The 23,144-nt window shown below is 36.9% G+C and overlaps 1 protein-coding gene and 1 pseudogene across 6 annotated transcripts in view; both read right to left on the bottom strand.

Moving 5' to 3' along the window:
* The window catches only part of B3galt1 (beta-1,3-galactosyltransferase 1), a 567,531-nt gene that overhangs the window by 336,349 nt on the left and 208,038 nt on the right, over window positions 1–23,144 (bottom strand). The window lies entirely within an intron of this gene.
* LOC102917906 (tumor susceptibility gene 101 protein pseudogene) lies at window positions 4,980–6,487 on the bottom strand (annotated as a pseudogene).

Here is a 23,144-nt window from a genome sequence, read left to right as displayed (position 1 = left end):
TTAGATGTCTTTGACATTGAAGGTCTTATTTGTCTATTTTCTATGGAATTGTAGAGTTAGTTTCTTTGTTTGAGCTAACTCTGCTCTAGTTCAAACGGTTTTACGGAAAAGTAAATGATTATGATCACCAGAGCACATTTTGAGGCTTCTAATCATTCTCATACTATTGGGGAAACAAAGTCGTTGCTGCCATAGCTCACACACGAGCTCAGAAAGGCTAGCCTGCTTTTCGTGCTTTCCTTCACATGCATTCATTCATCAGTAATCTTTCACACAGAATTCTTAACAATTAAACAGTGTATTGGTTATTTTTATTTTTAACATTGATATATTGACTATTACAAACAAAGCATAATTAGATCTGTTTTCTTTGCATTTTTAAAGTAGTAACAGGACAATCATTTTTGACTCAAGAAGCATCTTTCACATAGACATTGAGGTACAAATGGATTCTATATATTAACGACATTTTATAAAGTACATTAAGAGCAGTTATGCCTTGGCTTCAGTGAAGGAGTATATTATTACTGTTCAATTTCTAGAACCAGGGGAGGAAGGACAGAAGAAATAATGCTAACCATCCATCTCTCTAGTTTCAATTTTTTTTTAGTGGTTTTATCCTTTCCTTCACATGTTTCATTCCAACTGCCTGGCTTGTCAGCACTCTGGAAGCAGGGCTTTGGTGTGTGTGTGTGTGTGTGTGTGTGTGTGTGTGTGTGTGTGTGTGTGTATGTGTGTGTACTCAAAATACACATAAACTTTAAGTATCTCAAATTTCCTACTAAATTTTGTTTTCAAGTTATATCATATCCACCATTTCCTCTGATTCACTTAAAGTCCTCTGTACTATTTAGGTTAACTCAAGGATTAACTGAAACTGTCTGTTGTGGAATATTATTTTAACTGGGCAAAAATGTGTTACATTTATTTTATGGTGCAGAATATTACTTTAACTGTGTAAAGGTGTGCTACATTAGTTTATGCTGCATTGGTTTAGTTATGAAAAGATGTATTGCTCATTTACCTTGCCTGCCTAAGGCACCTGATTGGTCTAATAAAAAGCTGAATGGCCAATATTCAGGCAGGAGAGGGATGGGTGGGGCTGGCAGGTAGAGATAATAAGTAGGAGGAGAAATCTAGGCTCCGGAGAGAAGAGAGGAATGAAGAGAGCTAGGAGAAAGATAGGAAGACACCCAGAGCCAGTAACCAGGCAGCTGCCATACAGACAGACAGCAGGAAAGTAAGATAAATAGAAAGAAAGAAAAAAAGCCCTGAGGGAAAACATAGATAAACAGATTTAAAATAAAACCTAAGATAAGGCCGAACATTCATAACTAATAAGAAGTCTCTGCGTCATGACTGGTGAGCTGGTTGGTGGCTCAAAAGAAAAAGCCTGGTACAGTCGTGTTTTTAAAATTTTTACTTATTTATTTAAATATTATTTTTTTTAAATTTTATAAGCATGGGTGTTTCGTTTGCGCATCCTGCCTATATCTGTGCACCACATGCATTCAGTGCCCACAGAGGCAAGGGGAGGAATTCAGATCTACTGGGACTGGCGTTTCAGACTGTTAGAAGATTTTATGTGGATATTGAGAATTCAGACTCCTCTGGAAGAGTAGTCAGTGCTCTTAATGCTGAGCACTCTCTCCTGTCCAGTTCCTCCTCTAACTCCCTTCATGTGCTCTTCTTTATTTTAACCCACTGTCAATGTTCAGAATGTTGTTCATTTTTAATTATTATTAATTTTTAATATTTATTTTACCTACTAACCACAGTTTCCTCTCCCTCCTCTCCTCCCATTCCCTCCTCCTATCTCCTTTCTACCCCCACCCCAATCCACTCTTCTGAAAGGGTAAGGCCTCCCATGGGTGTCAACAAGTATGGCATATCAAGTTGAGGCAGGACCAAGCTCCTCCCACCTGCATCAAGGCTGAGAAAGGCATCCCACAATAAGGAATAGGTAAATGGATGTAACTAGAAAAAAAAAATCATCCTGAATGAGGTAACCCAGACCCAGAAAGACAAATATGGTATGTACTTACTCATAAGTGGATAGTAGATGTAAACCAAAGTATAATCAGGCTGTTATTCACAGCCCTAGAGAAACCAGGTAACAAGGAGGACCCTAAGAGGTACACATGGATTGCCCTGAGAAGAGGAAATAGTTAAGATCTCCTGGGTAAACTGGGGGTGAGGAGAGGGGGTAGAGAGGAGGGGATGAGGGACCCAAACATGAGGGATTGGGATGGCTGAGTTGGGGGAGAGATGGAGAAGCTGAATGTTTTTTCATTTTGATGAGCTTAGGGAATAATCTTAGTTGTCCAATGTCTCAATGAAGATGACTCAAAGAATTTATGTATAATGCATGTGTATGCTGACACATGTACACATGTACTTATACTGACACAAATTTTAAGTATGTACATATATATTTGTTTGTTTATGTACATATATTTGTGTGTTTTTACAGGTGCTATTTACTGAGCAAAATATAACTTAATTTAGAATTCTTATCAAAATTTTCATTAAAATATGTCACTCTCCTGTTTCATGGTCCCCCTCCCTGTAACCACTCAAGTGCCCCTTTCCTCCAACCCCTCCCATGCTCCCCTTACTCTCTTTCAAAATGATGGCCTCTTTTTGATATGTGTGTATGTGTGTATAAATATATAAATAAACCTGCTGAGTCTATTAAATGTTGCTCTCTATTGGTGAAATTATTAAGGCCACTCCACGTAGTTAAAAGGGGGGTTTATTTTGTGGGGTAACTTACAAGTGAAGGGATAGGTAAAAGGGTCTGGGAAAGGTGTGGCACAGTCTGGCAGTATTCTCTGGAGAATTCTGCTCAGTCTACCTCCAGTGTCCAGGGTCCAGGAACCAAGAGAGCCCACACATCCGGATCTCAGGTCTTCAGCATCCTCTCTCAGCCACGCCTTGTAGGCATGAGCGTTACCGAAGCCTCAATGGGGGTTGGAACTTCCAGGTCAAAGCTGGAATGGCTACCCACTACAGCTTTCTGTATATTATTTCAGAGTTGACCATTTTATATAGGATGACCAGTTAAGGGGCTCATCTCTGGGAGAGGCTCCATCTCTTAGAAGTCATGAGTTGCTTGTAGCTCTTTGTCTAGAGTGGAAACCTTGTGAGACTTCCTCCTTTCCACATAAGTGTGTATAATGATATTATCATTGTTTAGGTGTTGTTTAGGCAGCTATGTTGTTGAGGTATCATGGACGTAGCTACTCTGTCATCTCACAGCAGACTCTCTAGTCTTTTGGCACTTAAAATATTTTTTGCCTCACTCTACTCCCATGTTCCTTGAACCTTAGATGCAGCAGCTGTTTTGTAGATGTACCCGTTGGGGCTGAGCTCCACGTGATCTATTGCTCTCTGCATCAGGACCAGTTGTGGTTTTCTGTAATGGTCTGTTTGCTGTAGAGAAGTTTTTTTGAGGAGTGAAAGCTATACTTGTTTGTGCGCATAAAGATACATTCTAGAATGCAGTTAGAAATTATGTTGGTATAGTAAAGTGATAGCAGTGCATTTTGTTATAAGATAACGTGATCTCACTAGTCCCAGTAGTTGAGTACATTTATAGTAAGAGGTATGATTTAGCTCCTAGTCAATGAATGCTCCTTAATTTCTAATAGACAGCTGTTGGTTAAGGGCTATCTTGCCATTCTGGTCATTGCAATAGTTCATAGGTATCACAGCTGGATAGGATTATTGATTACTCACCTCCCTTGCAAGCTTACATATACTTTCTGGTTTTATAAAAGATAGTCTTCAAGAAGGAGATTTTTCAGGTTACATCCAGTGAATTGAAACATCTTAAAAAATAATTTTTAAATCTTTCCTTTGGATTTTTTTAGTATAAAGTACAGTATACATCTTAGTATATCTAAATAAATAAAACGTGGTCAGGGAAACATTCACAGTGATAACCTGCAGAGGTCTATAGTTGATTTCAGAGCAACACCCAAGAATTTAGGGCAGGATGGCTGAAAATTACTTTGGAGGGCAAAGATTTTTTTTTTATTACTTCAGATCACAATAATAAAGTAAGAACCAGTTCAGATGACCAGAGAGAAAAAGTCAGAAAAGTTTTGAGGTTGAGTTGAGAAAATTTGTTGATTGGGGGAGAGAGAAGCCTGGTAAGAGAGAACAGGAGTTAGCTTCAGCCATTGGGTAGATCATTGTTCCATTACAGAACTCTGAAAGGAGGAACTGAAGGAAGAGTACTTAACTGTTGTCTGGCTAGGTTTTAAATCTTTCTATATTGACCATTCATAGAATGACCTTCCTCTTACCCTTTCAGCCATATACTGCATGTGCAACATTCTTGGTTGTCTTCTTAATCAGCATCCCAGATAGCAGAGTTACTTGAGTCAGGAATCCGGGACATCGAGGACACTGACAATCAAGGACACTGTCAGAAACTCAAGTCAGCCAAGAAGTAAACAGATCTATTGCTTACTGCTCGAAATATATTTTTCAGGATTTTGAAGTGAAAAGCAGATAAAATTTCTATTTCCTCCTCATTTTTTCTGGGCTGGTTCCCAGTTGTTCCTCCACACCTGGCAGGAGGTTCTTCCTGTCCCTACAACTGTAGCCACAGATTAGAGAGGTCCAGGTTTCCCCCTTCTATGGAATGACTATCTCACCTGTAATTGTTTGAAGCATAAATCCTGTATAAAATGGACCAGATATCTTCTCTGTTTCTTTCTCTTTTTTTGCAACAAATTTTATTTAGTTCAGTCAGTCCCAACACTGCACAGAAAGCTTACAGAGGATAGAAAGTGCATTAATAAAAGCCAGTCTTTACCCAAAGGAAACAGAAAATATATTACTGATTCAAAATATTTAACACTCGAATGAGAAATTGCAATAACTCATTCTGGGTTCTACTGATGAGAGAAAGGAAAAGAAGAAAAGAAGGCTTTATGAAGAGGTCAGTCTCCAGCTGAGACCAGAAGTCAGTAGAGGTCACTAAGACCTGTGGTCTTTCATGCTTTTGCCCAAGTGCCCTTGGCTGGCACTGTTTACAGGACAGGAGGTGGACATGCTTTAGGAACACATCCATGTCTATTAGTCCCCGCCTTAAGGCTTCTCCCAGGTGAAAGATAGTGTCTTCAATTGCATTTTCCTCTGCATACAGATTTAGAATCTGTTTATATAGTGGGGCTGTGGGAATGATAACTTCATCAATGTCATTATTTTTCTGATTGATTTTCCATTTTCTCAAGAGCAGAACTCAGTTCTTCACCGTTTTTTTTTTTTTTTTCAAAACTTCTATGTTTGTTTTTTATCAACTTCAGCTACTTCTTGATATAAGCGGGTAACCATCTCTTCCAGTTTCTGGTGGCCCTTTTTCAGATCTTCCTCTGTTTGTTTCAAGGCATTGAGTGCTGCCTGAGCATTTCTTCCTTCATGAGCCATCACAGTTTGCCACTGACTGCTGAGATGAGAGATGCTCAAATGGTGTCCTCACTGTTTGTGCCATCTCTGCTGGGACCAACAATGGTCACAGGAGGCTGGGAAGGACACTGGGAGCTTGTTATGGCAGGGTATGGGCCAGCAGGTGGGTAAGGACAGTCAGAATAAGCACTGGGATTGGGAGGGTATCTAGATGGATATGCGGAAATTCCACTCAGCATGCCTGGCATGTAGGAGGTATTTGGTGGCCTGGTTGCTGTGTATGGTCAGTAGGATGCAGAAATAGTGGGAGGGAAGAACACTGGGGGCTCCTCTCCAAATATCACAATCATGATCTGAATAAGCTCCAGCAACTCTGACCATGGATGTTTCCAGTCATGTAGATAAGGTAGGTAGATTTTCCCATTTGCATCCACACACTTTCCTGTTTTAATAGTCATTGAACTAGTAGGCTTAACAAAACAGATAGGTGGATTATATGGGTATGTGTCTAGCAGCCACAGGCATATTGCAATATTATATGTATTACCTTTGTAACACACAGGAATTGTTCCAGTGAGATTCACCAGCTCCCTGGAACTGCCATCATTAATGATATACAAATTCAATACAGGTTTGAGATCTTTGTACATAGCCATGACACTGACAGTTTGATGGATAGTTAGACCTCCGTATTTGTACTTGGACATCATCTTCTTCAGCTGACTCTCCAACACTGCCATGATGCTTCCCTCTGTCCCTGCAGACAGATGGTCAGTACCCTGGGGCTGCCCCAGGCTGCCAGACAATGGCTGACACCCTGCTCCCACACAGGAAGCCCATCTTCTTTGTTTCTTTTGTACATGTTCCTTTCTCTTCTCTCTCCTTTCAACAGAAAACTACATTTGAATCTCTAACACAAGAGTTGCTTTAATTACCATTCCATGGTATAATGAGTAAGACAAGGGGGTAGCTGTGGGATACACCAAGAAACACTCAGGATGAAGATGTGATGAGTGGGATGGTGGGACTCTGTGTTTTTATTAGTACATTTACTATTTAAGGAGAAACAAAATTTTTAACTCTCTACATTATAAAAACTTACCAGGCCTTTTTAATGACACCTGTCAATATAAATACATGAAATCACCTTCGTACCTATGAGATGTAAGCACAAGTGAAATTCTCTATGGAAACAAAGGGTATTAACATAAAAGGCAGGAGGAGACAAAAGACAGAAGGATGTTGGGAAAGTAAATCCTTTGTGAGATGGTCCTGATGTAACATGCAGTCTGCATAATGAATATATCCAATTAAAATCAAAATAAATATAAAAGATTTTTAAATTATTACTATAAAACTCTTTACTTCCTTCTTCTGTCCCACACTTTCCTAATCATTCCTTCTTTCAATTTCCTTTGTTCTTTTCTTTGGTTCAACTAACATGTAGGAGATTGGATTTCTAATATGAATTTAGTATCTTATTGTACTGAACATATTTTGTTGAGTAAGACAATTTTGAAGGTGAACCTTTTGACCTTGTATACCACTAATTATGTGTAACATACAGTTTGACTATTAAATGTTCTTATTATCATGTCCTAAATAGCAAGAGTTGTTCAACAGAAATAATACAGTCAGAATCTGGAGCTTGCTTTTTATATGAAAGAAAAACACTGGAGCCTAATTACTTTGCAGACACAATTAATGCCAGTCTTTTATTCCTATTAGGCAGTGCCATAGCAAATTCCAGGCATGACCTCAAATGCCTGTTAATATCACTGCATTTTCTATCAACCTTTTGTTGGTGTTTTGCCTTCTTTTCAGACTGAACAAATTCAGGGGACTATGCTGTCTCTTTCCATGTAAAATGTGCTATCTTGACAGTACCTAATCCAAGCATCACATTATCTCTGTCAGGTGGCAGAACTTGATTTTCCCTGATGTTCAACATCCCGACATCTAAAGGCTATCATTAGGCATAACATCACAAATGCTTAATAAGTAGTCATTTCCTCCTCCTTTCTATTTACCAGTCCACATTTGATTACTGAAATTGTAGGAACGGTAACCCTGATAAATTCTTCACAAACTTACCTAGAATTATCCAATTTAGTGGCAACCTAACATCCTCCAGCATGAAAAGCTGCACACATACTATTTTCTCTGCATGGTTGTGTTCTTTGGTTACCTGAAAGAAAGATTAAAGATCCTCCTGGTGGTTCGTAGTTTTGTCTATTCCTATCAGGATTTTTTGAGTCATTCCTTTCAATCCCATAACATGAAATGTACTCATAACTTCTGGATGCCACTTGTTACTTCTAAATTTGTAGCATATGATGTTTTTTGATGTTCTAATAGTCTATGTATTTTTTTTTGTCCATTAAAATGCTTGACCACACATATATTTCTGTCTTAGTTATGGTTTCTATTGCTGTGAAGAGGCACCATGACCACGACAACTCTTATAAAGGAAAACATTTAATTGAGGTGATTTACAGTTTCAGAGGTTTAGTCCATTATCCTCATGTTGGGACATAGAATGACAAATTACACAAAGTTTCACTGATTTTCCTTTATGTCTTTCCCATCGACACAACCCATTTTGTAAAGCAGTAATTGAACTAAAGATCTATAGAAATTATTGATATTCAAGAAAGAGTAAATAAAAGGCAAAATATGAAGGAGGAATTAAGAGACGTGGAGAGTAGAATGTGGAATTCCAACCTACTTCTAACCAGAATATCAGAAGGTAAGAGAAAGGACAAAAGAAGAAAGATTCCTCAGAGATGAGGCTAAAAAGAATGATGAACACCATGCTCTTACAGAGCTAGAGACCTTGAACATAATGTATATAAAGCAGTGCAAAAAAAAACAAACAAACAAAAAAAAAAAAACCTCAGACAAAGAAGATAATCGGTATCAGTCATAAAAAAGGAGAATGACCAAGAAATGAAAGAAAAGTAGAACTTAACAGAGACAACTAGCCAAACTGGTGGAGATACATGAACTGTAGACCAATAACTGAGGAGCCCCTCTTGTACTGGAGTAGGCCATCTGGATAAGGGAGACCGTTGTTTGGCTTGAACTGTTAAGGGGGCCCCCAGGCAGTGGGATCAGGACCCATCCCTAGTGCATGAGCTGAGTTTTTGGAGCCTGGTGCCTATGGTGAGATATTTTGTGCAGCCTTAGTGCAGGGAGGAGGGGCCTGGACCTACCTCAACCTAGTGTACTGGGCTCTGCTGACTCCCCATGGGAGACCTTGCCTTGGATGAGGTGGGAATGGGGGTGTGGGTTGGGCGGGAAGGCTCGGAGGTGGGAGGAGGAAGGACTGGGGAATCTGTGATTGATATGAAAAAGGAATAGGAAGTCTCTTAATAAGAAAAGGAAGACAGTAGTGTATCGTCTTCAAAATACCAAGAAGAAAACATTAATTTTGAATTTTACATTATACACCTAGCTGCACGACCAGAAAAGGAGAGAGATTTCCAAGAGAAATAAAAATGAAGAGGACTATCAGGAAAAGACCACACTTTGAGAACTTTTCAAGGCTGTACTCCAGGAGGAGGAAAATGGATATAAACAGAAAAAGTTTATATAGTAAGAAAAAGTACTCAAGGAACTGTTGAAACTGTAAAGGAGTCTAAACAATGACCACTTAATGTGGTAATACTGAGGTCTAGTTTTAGCAGTTGTAAATAGACCCAGCACCATGATACTGTGTGTTTGACAAGAGAGACATTACAAAATAGGCTGTATGCCCATATTCTTTATTAACACAGACTCAATGATTCTTAACAGAAAATTAGTTATCTGAGTTCAAAAGCTTTCTCTAAAGAATGGGCATACACAGTCATATTAATTAATTATAAAGTATATCTAACACTATACTTTCATGAATATGTTAAATATGCATAGAAGAAAGATAAGGATGAAGTGCTAAATGTAAATATCCAGTCTAGGTAGTCATAACAATGTTAACTTGCTCACTTTTTACAACTCATGTTTTTACATTTTTATATTGACATTTATATATTATATTTGCGATAAGAATTAAACTTTGTACCATTTAAAACAAAAATTACTGAGGTAAGCCTTTTTGACCAGTTTTAATAATGTTGTCACCACAGAGTCACACCATGACCCCTGCAGGTCCATTTTCCTACCCTGAGCACCTGAGTTACTCTGGAGTAACTTAGAAAAAAGACTGCTACAAGTGTGATCTTCTTCAATCCAACACTGACGATTTCAGACACCATGGTCACTTCTCTTTGGGGTCCTCTCTGTCTCCTCTGCCACACCTTCCCAACCTATTCCATATTTATGTCAAGTATCTCCAGTAACCCAGTGAAGAAGAATAGTTAAGAACTTCTCATTGAGACGGGCTTGTCACTGCACTGACACAAGGATCTTGAGATCAAGTTTCAGAGCTGGCGCAGCTCACTTGCTCTGTGAGCTGTGGCGTCTGTGTTTTGGTGGAGAATGAAACAGCACTTACAACTAAACGGGATTAATTAAATTGATTTTCAAAACTTCTCCTGGTTAAAGCCATCTGATGCTTGAGATGGCTGGAAGAATTTCCTTTCTTGTCCACGTGCAATTCATTCTATAATAGTTAATTAGGATTACTGCTCATGCTGACAGTGGGCATGCAGATAACAGTCTGGATGCAGAATTCTTTATTTTCTCAAATCGACAAAAGAAAAGAGTTTAAAATCTTGCGGCCAAATCTGATTTAACCATTTTTTAATGTATTCAATTGCAAGAAAAATTAAACATTGGATCAACGTTTCCATAAAGGGTGTGAAAGGCTGAAAGCGTAATAAAGGACAGATAAACATTTAATGAAGACAGACAGCTGCTGGAGTCTAAGGCAGTCTAGAGTGGTAGCTGGCTCGAACATACTATTGGATTCTCTTCTGTGCTTAATTCTTGCATTTTTAATAGCCATTTCATGGCCTTGCTAAAACAAATACCAAATTCATGGAACATGAGTCATTCTGTCCCATTTAGTACACAAGAAACTTAAGGCTTTATTTAAGTAACAATTATATATGGTACATTGTATATACAACATTTTTAAAAGGGTCACATACTCTCCATGAGGTGTTAAAGATCTAGAGCTGGGAACTGTTATGGAAAGAATATACTTTCATGAAATTACATTCTATTGTTGGTGGAGTATAGAAAAAAAGATGTGTGATTGTTAGTTACTATTGCCAATTTGACAAAATCTAGAACTTCCTGGCAGATGGGTCTGTGGACATAGCTCTGGAGGGTCATCTTGATAGCATTATTTGAGATGGGAAGACACACCCATTGTGGATGAGGTCATTACATGGCTAGTATCCTGTCTACTACATAAGCCCAGAAAGGGACCTGAGCTGCAGCATGCATTCATTGCTCTCTTGTGTTTGCAGGAGTAATGTGACTGGCTGCTTCAAGATCCTGGTGCCATTACTTCTCCGCTAAGACAGACTGTATTTTGAACCGTGTCTTACTAACTTTTCTATTACTGCAATAAAATGCATGGCCAAGGCAACGCATAGAATAAAGGGTTTATTTGGCGTTTGTGGTTCTGACGGGATGTGAGTCCATCATCATCACAGTGGGTAAGTGAGGCAACAGACAAATAAGACACGGTGGCTGAAGCAGCAGTTAAAAGTTCACCTCTCAAACCAAAGCAGGGAACAGAGAAAGGGAACTCAAATCAACGTGAGTCTCAAAGCCTATACCTGCCCCCTCTCCATATACTTCCTTCACCAAGGTTACACCTCCTAAGCATTCTCAAACAGCCACGTACTGGGGACCAAGTATTCAAATACCTGAATGGGGTTGTTGGAGGTGGGGGGACATCTCATTCACATTACAACCTGTGAACTAAAATAAATCCCCTCCCTTCAATTCCTGTCTTTGGAAATTTTTATCATCACAATGAAAAGGAATACAAGTGTAGTAAATGAAAGTAACTTGGGTAAAAAACAGCAGGACCTGTGAGATACGTTTTAGTTAGTGCCAGTTGATAGTAGCAAGTTAGGAAACATTTGAGCAAAATCTTCCATAGAATGAGGGAGCAATTCTACAAATATCTAAAGGAAGACAGTTCAAGCTAAGGTCAGTGTCCCAGAGATCATATAAATTTCCTTGTGATAGCAAAGTGTCATCATCACATGGAGATTCATACAGAGAAGTAAACAGAGGCTTGATCAAGAAAGTGCCATGGGCTAGAATAATGATATTAGATAGTATTCAAAAACATAGTGAGGCTTTCAGCTAGGAAGCTGATAGCAGAGAACTATGCTGCAACCACTTTGCTTCAGTTGTTACATGAAAGGAAGACTGGATGTAGGGGAGAGGCGTGGAAAACACACTGTAAGCTACAGAAAGAACCCAGGTAAGAGATGGTAGAAGCTTGAAAAGGAGTGATATTAAGATGTGCTGGGAATAGATACAACAAAAAGCACTGAGAAGTGGCTGAGTTCTGCAGTATATTTCAAGACTTAACCAATAAGACTTGATCCATTATAAAAAAGCAAAGAGACAGGGAAGATTCTAAGCACTTTGGTCTGAATGATTAGAAAGATAAATTTGCCATCAATGTGATAAAGCTTCTGGTGGTGCTTTTCTGGGGAGATATCAAGTTTTGGATGTTGGATTTGAGAATCCCATCAGATGTCCTATTGGAGATAACAAGGAAGTAATTGTGAAGAACACAGCTGGATTATCAGATGTGCGGTGGAAATAATAACTTGGAGGTTGTCCCTGTATAGTTAGTATTTCAAGATATTAAAAAGGAAATCAGCTCGAAAGAGAATATTGGTTGTAGGCTTTAAGTGTTAGTCAAGGTGGTGGTGGTGTCCTAACTAAAAAACGATAAAAATTTGAGCAGATTTGTAGCCAAACATCCACAGCAGCATTACTTCTAATAGTGGAAACAAGTCAAAACGTTATGCAGTTATTAAAGTGGCACTCCGCATAACAACTATTAGAAAACAATTATGGAAAGGAAGCATGTAGACTATAATTTATTCTATGCTATGTTCATTCTAGTTTTCATTTTAATAAATTGGCTTCTATTAAAAAACAGAAAGAAAGTAAAAATATCTGGTTATGTTTAATGGTAGGGATAATGAATATTTCATATCTTCATTTAATGTGTTCTCTTATATATTTTCCAAATTGCTCACAATAACCCTGCGATTTGTTTAAAAAACTATATTATTTGTTTAAAGTTTGAAAAGACAAATAGTCAAATCATATTTTCACTAATTCTAAAATGAAGTTGTACTTTTAAAGTTTTACTTTTAATATATTAATGACTAGTTAATATGTAGAAGATATGAAATATAAGTATAATGTTATCCATATAGATTTGTTCAGATTGGAAAGGGAAAAGGTTAAAACTACATTAAGTTTCATTGTTTATCTGTTTATACATAGCTTATATAGATATAAATACATTTCAAGTTGGTATTATTCAGTTTGAGAGAACATTTACAGTACTTAGAGAATAATTCTTAATAATTGTTCTAGCAGGAGGCCATTACTAAATTACTCTTTGTATTTGCCAGCTCCTGTTCCCATGGATTCTAAGAGACTTCCAGCGGTGTGGAGTTAAAGAATGAGCCAGGTCCATGCTCTCATAAGTGCCTATTTACATGATGATGAGCGTCTTCATAGAAGATGATGCGGTTATCAGCCTGTTGATGAGCTACATGTTTTAATTTTTTTATTATACTTGTTTTCTCTTGGTTAAAAATTGAAGCTTGGTTTTCTTCACATTTTTCAAATCTGATATGCATTGTATTTCCTAAGAATTTCATTGGGAATCCAAATTATGGTCTTTGAATAGTTTTCTTTAAAATATGATTTCTTCATATGGGAATAAAACTCACAATTTTAATATCATTACCATCCTATTCTAGCCAATTTAGTTGACTCCTATTTACTTATTCAAAAATCAACAAATGGAAAATTATTTCCTTAAGCTTAATGTAAATTTTATTCATTTTGTTCTTTACAGCAAATAGCTTACAGTAGTGAAAGAAATAGAAGTTATTAGACCTTTACAGGACTATTTTGGAGTCTTACAAGAAACCCATGTAAAATAGATCTAAAGAGTAACTCTTTGAGACATGAAACTAAATTGTGAGCAAGTCAATCAACTCATAGATCAGTGCCTTATTCAGCCATAATCAGAGAAGCTTCCTCTTGAGAATAAATACAGAGACCCACAGCTATACAATATGAAGAGAAAGAGAGACAGAGACAGAGAGAGACAGAGAGGTAGGGAGGGAAGGAAGGGAGGGAGGGAGAAAGACTTTGAACACACAGCTCTACGTGGGACTTCTCAGTCAAACAAAGTCCATCATTCAGAGTTCACCCACAGAAGAAAAGGCAGAAAGAGTGTAAGAGCCAGATGTGATGGAGGGCAGCAGGAGAACAAGTCCCTCTAAATAAACTGAGCAAAGCTCATATGAACTCCAAGAGAGTGAAGCCATAAGCTCAGGGCCCGAATGGGTGTGCGTCAGGCCCTCTGCATATATATTTAGTTTTCAGTTTAGTGTTTTTATGGGAATCCTGAGTGTGTCTTGTGCCTTCTCTTGGGCTCTTTTCCTTCTGTTGGTTTACTTTGTTCAGCTTCTATGTAATGGCTTTTGTTTTATCTTATTATATTTTATTTTGTTAGATTTGGTTGTTATCTCTTAGAAACCTGCTCTTTTCTAATGAGAGTCCGAAAGGGAGTAGATCCAATGGGAGAGGAGGTGGGGTTGGGGAGGAATAGGGAGGGAAACTAATCAGGAAATATTGTATGAGAAAAGAATCTATTTTCAATAAAAGGGAATTTTTTTTAAGAAAGAAAGAAAAGACTAGAAAGGAAGCAGACAAGCAGGTGAGAGAAAGACACAGAGAGAGTGAGACAGAGAGACAGAGAGAGACAGAGACAGCGAGACAGAGACAGAGAGACAGAGAGAAAGAAAAAAAAACAGAAAAAGGCTTGCAAATTACCTAGTAAATTTCAGTATGCTGCCACTAAGCACATCATCTTGGGAACTCTTTTGCGATTATTTGTTTTCTCTTTGAAAGATGGTGTCTGCTTTGTTCCGATGAAAATCTGAACACAGTCTATTGTTCTGTAGTTTGTTCATCAGCTTCTAATTCCCCATCTGTGAGGATATCCAAGGTGTGCCCTGATGCACCTGAAGAAAACTTGTTAATATCTGATTTTTTTTAATCTTCTTAATCTTAACCCTTTTCTTTACATTTGGATCTTATCTCTTCCCTGAAAGGCACTTATGATCAAAGGTCTACTGATGCAAGCTCACTGTATCCTCTGTTAGCTATGGAGAGGAGAATTCAGACATTGAAATCAAATATGCTTTTACTGATATAATAAAAAGGTTGTTTTTCTTGACTTGGGGGCTATAGAATCAGAGGTCGAACTCTGAACATCTGAGACAGGATTTTTAGCCTAGAATTGTGAGGGGCTGAGCAACAGATTGATCTACAGAAACATCAGCTTTTCTCATGAAATCCAGAATGGTGTCTGGAATTATTCCTAACCTTTGTCCAGGAACATAAGCTGGTGGATTCACAGGAGGTGGCAAAAGCTTACGCCCACTACAAAGGTAATTTGAAGTTTCACTTTTAGTTGTCTGCTGGTTGTTGAACTTCAAGTTTACCATCATTAAATGAGATAATGCAACTCATGGGTTATTTCTGGACAACTGCTCTTCTCAGTGAAATGGAAATCAATGAAAAATTAAGAGGCTTACTTATAAAAGAGGAAATAAAAAGTGAATATAAAATTTCAGAAAACCAGCTCTTAATTGCATGGGTAGTTTACCAACTGGTGAGGATTAGCAGGTAGGACAAATCTATTCGCTGTAGTTGCTTGCTATATTATTTAACTCTTTCGTGATGGAAAGCTAGTTTGTGTTGAGAAGGTTTTCTTGTAATTTCTATAAGCCAACACAATCTCTACTAGAAAATAGAAAATCTTGCCCCGTTGATGGCTAACTGGGGCTTGCTGCTACTATTCTGTTAGCCCTAAAAAAAGGGAGACTTGGGCGTTGGGTTTCCTTCTAGGTGCCTGAGAAATCACATCAATAATGTCATTTGAAAGAAGGAAGTTATAAGTGCCTTGCTGTTTTAATAGACCAGAGTTTGCATCCCTACCTCCACATCACAAAAGTCATTATTCAAGTATGTAGCAAGCACCAAATGAATGGCAGGTCCTTCTGTTACAATTACAGAATTTAAGTAAGCAAATCAAATATCTGCCTTTATGTGCATTAATATAGTGTACATATTTAAGAATAGTGAATTTCATATATAAAGATGGATTTATATTTCATCTAGGATGACCAGGCACAAAACTGAATGGAGAATAATCATGAATCTCAGTGATGAGATGCTCAAAGGATTACTCAATGGTTATGATCATATCACCATGGCTGCCTTCTCACGTTTGTTTGTAAGGCTGCAGATGTCAGGGGTGGAGATATCACAAAGATTGACTGAAACAGCAATAACAAAATAATAGTGATAACATTATATAATTTCTGCTCCATATCAGGTACTGCTTTAGGCATTCTATGTGTCAAATGTGATGGGCACTTTGGGGCAGAGTTGATAGTTAGGAGGGTAGGTAGGATCACATGTATCACAATGTGATTTGAAATTACTAAAATGTTTTTGGCAAAAGCAAGATCAGAATTCCAACATATGCTTTAGAGACCTCTCTCTGGCAGAAGTCAAGGATGGCATGGAAAGAAACAAGATGTTGGGCAGAGCAATCCAATGGAAGTTCTTCCATCAGACAAGAGGGAACAAAGGCCCGATGAAAGAAAAAGTCCCCATGAATATAACACAAATAAATTCTATGATGTTTCAGCATATATACTAGACTCCCTATCTATAAACAGTATATCACTGGTAAGAAAGTGGGAGGAAAACTACACATGAAACTTAAAATTTTGTAAATGGACACACATGATCTAAAAGGATGGTAAGAACAAAATAAAAATCCATTTTTTCCACCTTTGCATTAGGATAGTATGATCAGAATACTTAGATAGCAGATCTTGAAAATCTAGGTAGGCTTTTCTTAGGACTTAGTATAAATGTGTGGGTTTTTTTAGAAGCTATTGTTTGATGGGAATAATATTTAACCACATATCACAAAGGTTATTTTATAATAAAGAATTTTGATCGTACAGTTAAGCGTGACCCTGAAGGAGGGTCCAAAAGCTCAGATATTTTAGCATGCATGTTAGAAATGCTTTATGATGCATTTAATTTCCTTAGGAAATGAATGTAATTGGGGTAAATATGAGGCCAAAGCAGATCTAACATAAATATTCCACACTGATAAACAGCATTGGAGGTGGCTTTGTTCTCAGTGTAAAATCCAAACAATAAGTGGAATCTCATCAGTCTTGAGGTGCAATCAGTTCACAGAGGCACTTCCTGCATTCTGATTTATGTTTCACTGTAATTTTATGGCTTATGAGTCGATGTTTAATCAGTAGAGTTGTTAACTAACACTATGCAATGGTTTATCGTTAGAATTCCTTTGTAAACTCCAACATAAATATGATGACAATTTCAAGCAAACACCTCCCACTTCAAGTATTTGGTTTTCAAGGATGCTTGATTGGCCTCAATCTGCTGAATGCAATAATAACATTTGAAGTCAGAACATACTCCGTTGCTAGAAGTATCTAGCTGAAATCTATTTGCTTCCATGATCTAAAAAAAAAAAGTGTTAGTTTCCCAGAGCATTCCAGCCTCTATTATGTGTTAGTTCTTGAGGAAGACATTATTTATTTTTGTTGTCAAGCGTTATTTTGATGAATGCATGCAGCATCACATAAAGCTGACAACTCATAAAAATGAATAAATAAATGATGCTAGTAAAACAGTCAAATCAGTTTCTTATTATCAAAACATTGATATTCATATTTTATACTTTTGTTCTGGTTTATAATAAAATAAACAAATCATCATGATGATTCTGATAGTAAGATAATTAATATAAGAAACACCACAGCATGTTAGAGTTATGAAAAGTTGCTGCTTCTCTTTTCTTCTACACCTTAAGTAGATCTAATTAGTCCCATGCTATAAATTTAAAAAAAATGTGGATTAGAGCATTTTGGTGATTTAGCCATATTTCCATACTAGGATCCAACATCAGTTGCTTGTTTCTAAAATCAATATTGTTACCCTTTTATGTGTTTTACATTGTTAAATTACAATGACAGATTAAATGGTATGTTGTTATTAAATGCATGCTGTTATTAAATATCAATTCCAAATGTACTTGTTTGCAGCTAGTTCTGCTAACTATGGCAAGTGGTAGTGGCCTTTATTTCTGTGTTGCTATTTGGATTATTGTGAAATTATTTTGATTGGGGACAAGGGAACAGTTAAAAAAAATTTAAGATATGTGGGTGGGGGCATCCTGTTTCTTTCCAAAAAATGACCCAAAGTAAGTATCACATAGCTGGACAAAGTAATCCACACCTACAATTCCCATATGCAGATGGGTAAGGCAGTAGGATCACTATGAGTCTGAGAAAAGTTGGGGTATCTAGTGAGACTGTGTTTGTAAGAAAAAAAAGCAGAATTAAAATAGCATGTTTTTGGGAGTAGCTGCAACAGAAAATGAACTCCATGTTTGTTTGGTGTGTGTGTGTGTGTGTGTGTGTGTGTGTTTTCTGTGTCTGTGTCTGTGTCTGTCTGTGTGTGTATACTCATGTACCCATGTACATGCTTGTTCTTTGTTTTCTTTGGGTATATTTTGCTTTATTGATTTTTTTTTCATTTTTTTTAGCTTTGTTTGACTTTTTTGATTTTTTACTGTTTTTTTCCTGGACAGGAAAGGAGATGGGGGAGGGGAGGGGAGGGTAAGGGAGAGGAGTGGAGAAAGAGACAGAGAGAGAGAGAGAACAAGAACTGGAAGCTGGGTACAGGAGGAAAATCTTGGAGAATGTTGGGGAGGAGAGAATATGATCAAAATGGAATAGCAAGAAAATGTACATAGGATGATTTGGAGGGAGGGAAGGAAAAGGAGAAATGATGCAATTTAGATTATAATCTCATACTAAAAGAAAAGTCAAAAAGATAAGCAGAAAACATATTATGAAAAATTGTTTTATAAACCACAATGCTGTTTAGATCGTTTACAAATTTTATCTCTACTTTGTAATGTGGTTTAAATGTCTAAAAAGTTGCTCATAAAATACTTGCTAGTTTTGAAGATGTTTTCAGTTTAAAAGAACCCATGAAACAGGAATGATGAAGATATACATGTCTATTACAATAACAGAAATAATTTTAAGTAAAGATTACATATATTTAATGATCAAACTTCTTTTATGCTTTTGAAATGTTGAGCTATTTTAAAACTTTCTATGAAAACTTGATCTATTCTAATACTTTATTCTGTTACACTTATTTTTTATGTAAAATATATTTAATCCCTGAAAGCTTGCCACATATGAATAATCCCTTTCTAACATTTGGAAAACTCTCCCAATTAAAACAAAGCATCTATGCAAAAAAAATGTGTTTGGGGTGTTTTTAAAATTAAATGATTTTGAGTCTATTTTACTTTATTTCTATGTTTTTGTTCACAAGATCAATTATTTTCTATCATTTGATTTTTTAAGTATCTTATTATGAATAGGAATTACTAGTAAAAACATCCTTACTCAGTTCTGTGATTATTTCATAGATGGTGTATACAATTTCTAATTAAATCCTAAATATATTTAATACTCAGATGATTAACACTTTACCTTTTCTATTTATTTATTCTAGGATTCCTATTTTAAGTTTCTTTTTTCAATCTGTTCTCAGTCTTCTGGTGATCACTTCCTATCTCATGATTTTAAATACTATTTATATGCTAATGATTCCCAAATTTATACCAAGGTTCCAGATAACTTCCTGAATTCTAGTGTCCCACAGCAATTACTGAACTGATGTCTCTACCTGAATACATAATCTGTGCTTCAAATATGACCATGAAAACTGGGTTTCCATCCTTTTTCACTGAGCAGGGTCTGCCCACCTGACTGCTGTCCCTATTGCAGTTAATGGATACTCTATCATTCTATGTCTTTAGGGGAAACTTTTGAAAGTCACATATGATTCTTTTGGAAAGTAAGGATTCGCAACAGGTATAAAAATCTACTCCTTTAATTATTCTGGGAAGAGATAACACAGTTAGATCTCTGTGTAAACGCCTCATTGAAATTCCTAGTACAACAATTGGTATTTACTAGTGAAAGGTGGTCCTTCTTCAGAATGATTTCAGTGGGATATGCCTAGTTTATCTAGAATATCTAGGTTAAAAAATATGCGATTTATGCCAGGCAGTGGTGGTGCACGCTGTTAATCCCAGCACACAGGAGGCAGAGGCAGGTGGATCTCTGTGAGTTTGAGGCCAGCCTGGTCTACAGAGTGAGTTCCAGGAAAGGCACCAAAGCTACACAGAGAAACCCTGTCTCGAAAAAAACAACAAAACAAAACAAAAAAGGATCCACGGAAAAGACATCTTAGGTTATATATTTAATCAGATAGAGAAAATGCTTCGTAACTGAAATGACTTCTATGCAAGCAATATTTCATATGGGTTTGTGTAAATTAAAACTAGAGCTTGTGTTTAAACATGAAAAGAGCATGGTACAAAGAGCTGTGCAAGCAGCACACAGCTTTGAAGGAAATATTGTTTCACTTACGTCTGGCTGGTGCTTGGATGTATGTTTTACTGGAAAACATTACAAAGGGCAGGAACAATAATTTGTCTTGAGTAGGCTTTGATAGATATTCTGATATTTTTTCTCATTTTCCACATCTGAGAGTCAGGACACCCAACTAGATCTACCTTCCAATATATCCTCACATGCTCTTGCAAAGCTACTACCACCATTGATCTTTCTATTTTAAACTCCTAAGTGACAGGTTGATTTTGTACTTGACCTCATTCATTCTATACTTTATGTAGAAGAAGTTTTTATATAGAGGAACCCTTCCTTAGTCTAAGCCATCCAAATCTTACTCACGTTTCTGAGTTCATGTTCTTTTTTCTTAACTGTAAAGATCATGTGACTTATAATTGATTCACCCCTTAGCTTTTTCAATCTCATCCTCTATTTTTCCACATCATATTATACTACTAAAGCCACAGTGGATGTCTTATTCACTGGCCAAACATATTTTCATATCAAAATATCTGCACCTGCTGATGCTTCAAGCTGGCTTTCTGCATGACATGTCTGCTGTCTCATTTCTAAAGCTTAAATTCAATGTTGTTGTTTTATTTTTTTTCCTCTTAGAAAGGTCTCCATTGGGGATCTTAATAGAAGATTCTATACTGTTGGTACAATCATAACATCAATATTTCCCATCTATCTCCCCTGCTTTTGTTTACAATAGTAATTGTACCTGCTCAATAAGAGGAAAATCATGCATGTACTGGAAACCTACCCAACTACTCAGTGATAACGAAGTCATGGATCCTGGAGGAGAACCTACAACAACCTTTTATTAAACCAGCATAATCCCTAACTACATTATACATATGTGTCATTGTATCCACTGACAAGTGTAGTCCTTACCCCTCACGAAGAGAACTTCTCTTTGCAACAGAGACCATTTTAGATAACCACAACAAATCAAAATACCAAGTTGTTGAGCCAATCCCAATAGATACAGATACACAAGAACTTTTTCACCTGAGTTCAGGGATCATTGCAGAAGAGTAGACAGAAAGATTATGTTTTCCAGAAATGTCAGAAGCGACATACACCAAGTCTCACTAGCATGCATGCCTAAACATGAGCTGAACAAGGGCAGTAGCAGTAGACATGCCAAAGCAGACAAGAAAAGCACAGGAGACTTCAACCCTACACAAATAACTACAGGCAAATACAGTATTCTGATGGTGGGAAAAATAGTCTTACCCAGGGAAGAGAATACAAACCATGTACCCAATATGAAATGATCAGACCTGAAACATGCACACAAGTATCATGATACAGACTGAGCAGATTAGACAGGAATATGTATATTTATACAAAACAACAAATAATGAAAGAGGCCATGAGTTTGAAAGAGAACAAGGAGGCCAGTATATGGGAGGGTTTGGAGGGAGGAAAGGGAAATGAGTAACGTTGAAATGATTAAAAATATACAACATATATTTTCCTTACTTATAATTATTATTTTTCTTCCTCCACTAAAATGCAATTTCCTACAAGGAAGAATTTTTAGTTATTTGTTATGTATTAATATGCCAGTTTTTATTTTAGAAAAGTGCTTGATTTTATGTGTGTGTGTGTGTGTGTGTGTGTGTGTGTGTGTGTAAAATAACTGATTCATATATGTTATTTAATTTCAATTTTATTCCAGGTAAGCTTAGATTTTATGTGCATTGTAGCCATTTGACATTATTTGTGAACAGAAGTCCCCAGAAATAAGGAAACTGCATTAAAGAAAGTACAAGGCTAAGTTACTATTTAGAAAGTCATTATTACTGAGAGTTTCAAAGTTACAGATTTAAAGCCAAATTACCTTGAGATACCTTTAGCCATCTTAACAGCCATTCATTGTCCACTTCTGCATCTGAATTGACATCCTTGTGACTAGCATCTGAAACATTATGGGTTTTTTAAACCTAACAGACCAACAGACTCTAGCAATCCAAAAACTCAGAATGTCGTCAGACAATATCTGAAGCCTCTAGCAGAGACGTCTCTGCTCTCCCCTAACCCGCCTACCTGATGTTTCCACCACTGTATCTGAAAATGCCTTTGTTCATGACTTCCTTGTGTTCTGTAATTAAAAAAAATTATAAATTGGTTGCTACAGTAGAACATTGTGTTTTGTGTAGCCTGAATCCATGTTCCTGAGGCATTGTCCTTCATATTTGGATCCAGAGCAGACTCTCTTTTATTCCCACTCAGGTGAGAGTTGGTTTTACATGGATAGTTTAAAATTAATTATATGACATAGTTCCTATTTTTTCCAAGTGTTGATATTTTTGTGTGTTGATTTATAAGAACTCTCTGCATCTGAGTGTTATTAGATCTATCTTAAGTTGCAGTTTTCCTCCAAAGATGCTGTTCTCCCACCATCATCCCCAAGTCAGTTAGTGGATATCCATTTTTTCACTTATTATAGTAAAAGTGCCAAAATGTCCTCTTTTTTCTGAGAATAAGTGGTTACCAGTAAGGCTGTAATACATTCTTTGTTTAAAGTATCTAGGAGAGAATGAGACAGACTAATTAATTTCCTATGCAAATAAATCATTGACCAATCTTCACAGATGCTTTTTTTTTGTTTTGTTTTGTTTTGTTTTGTTTTTTCGAGACAGGGTTTCTCTGTGTAGCTTTGCGCCTTTCCTGGAACTCACTTGGTAGTCCAGGCTGGCCTCGAACTCACAGAGATCCGCCTGGCTCTGCCTCCCGAGTGCTGGGATTAAAGGCATGCGCCACCACTGCCCGGCTTCACAGATGCATTTTATACTAATTTGTCTTTGAATTTATTTTGATGTACTTGAAAAATATGAATTTATCTTGATGTACTTAGTTCATGAAAAATATAATGACTAAATTCTACTAAACATTTTCTTTGTGATTTCTTTATATAAAATTTGGAAAATACATAGCACCATATGCTATCTCTCAAACATTTGTAAACTGTATTCATAA

The sequence above is a fragment of the Peromyscus maniculatus genome, chromosome 4 (genome assembly GCF_049852395.1).
Source record: "Peromyscus maniculatus bairdii isolate BWxNUB_F1_BW_parent chromosome 4, HU_Pman_BW_mat_3.1, whole genome shotgun sequence".
NCBI classification, from domain to species: Eukaryota; Metazoa; Chordata; class Mammalia; order Rodentia; family Cricetidae; genus Peromyscus; species Peromyscus maniculatus.
This window is presented reverse-complemented; position numbering and strand designations above follow the sequence as displayed.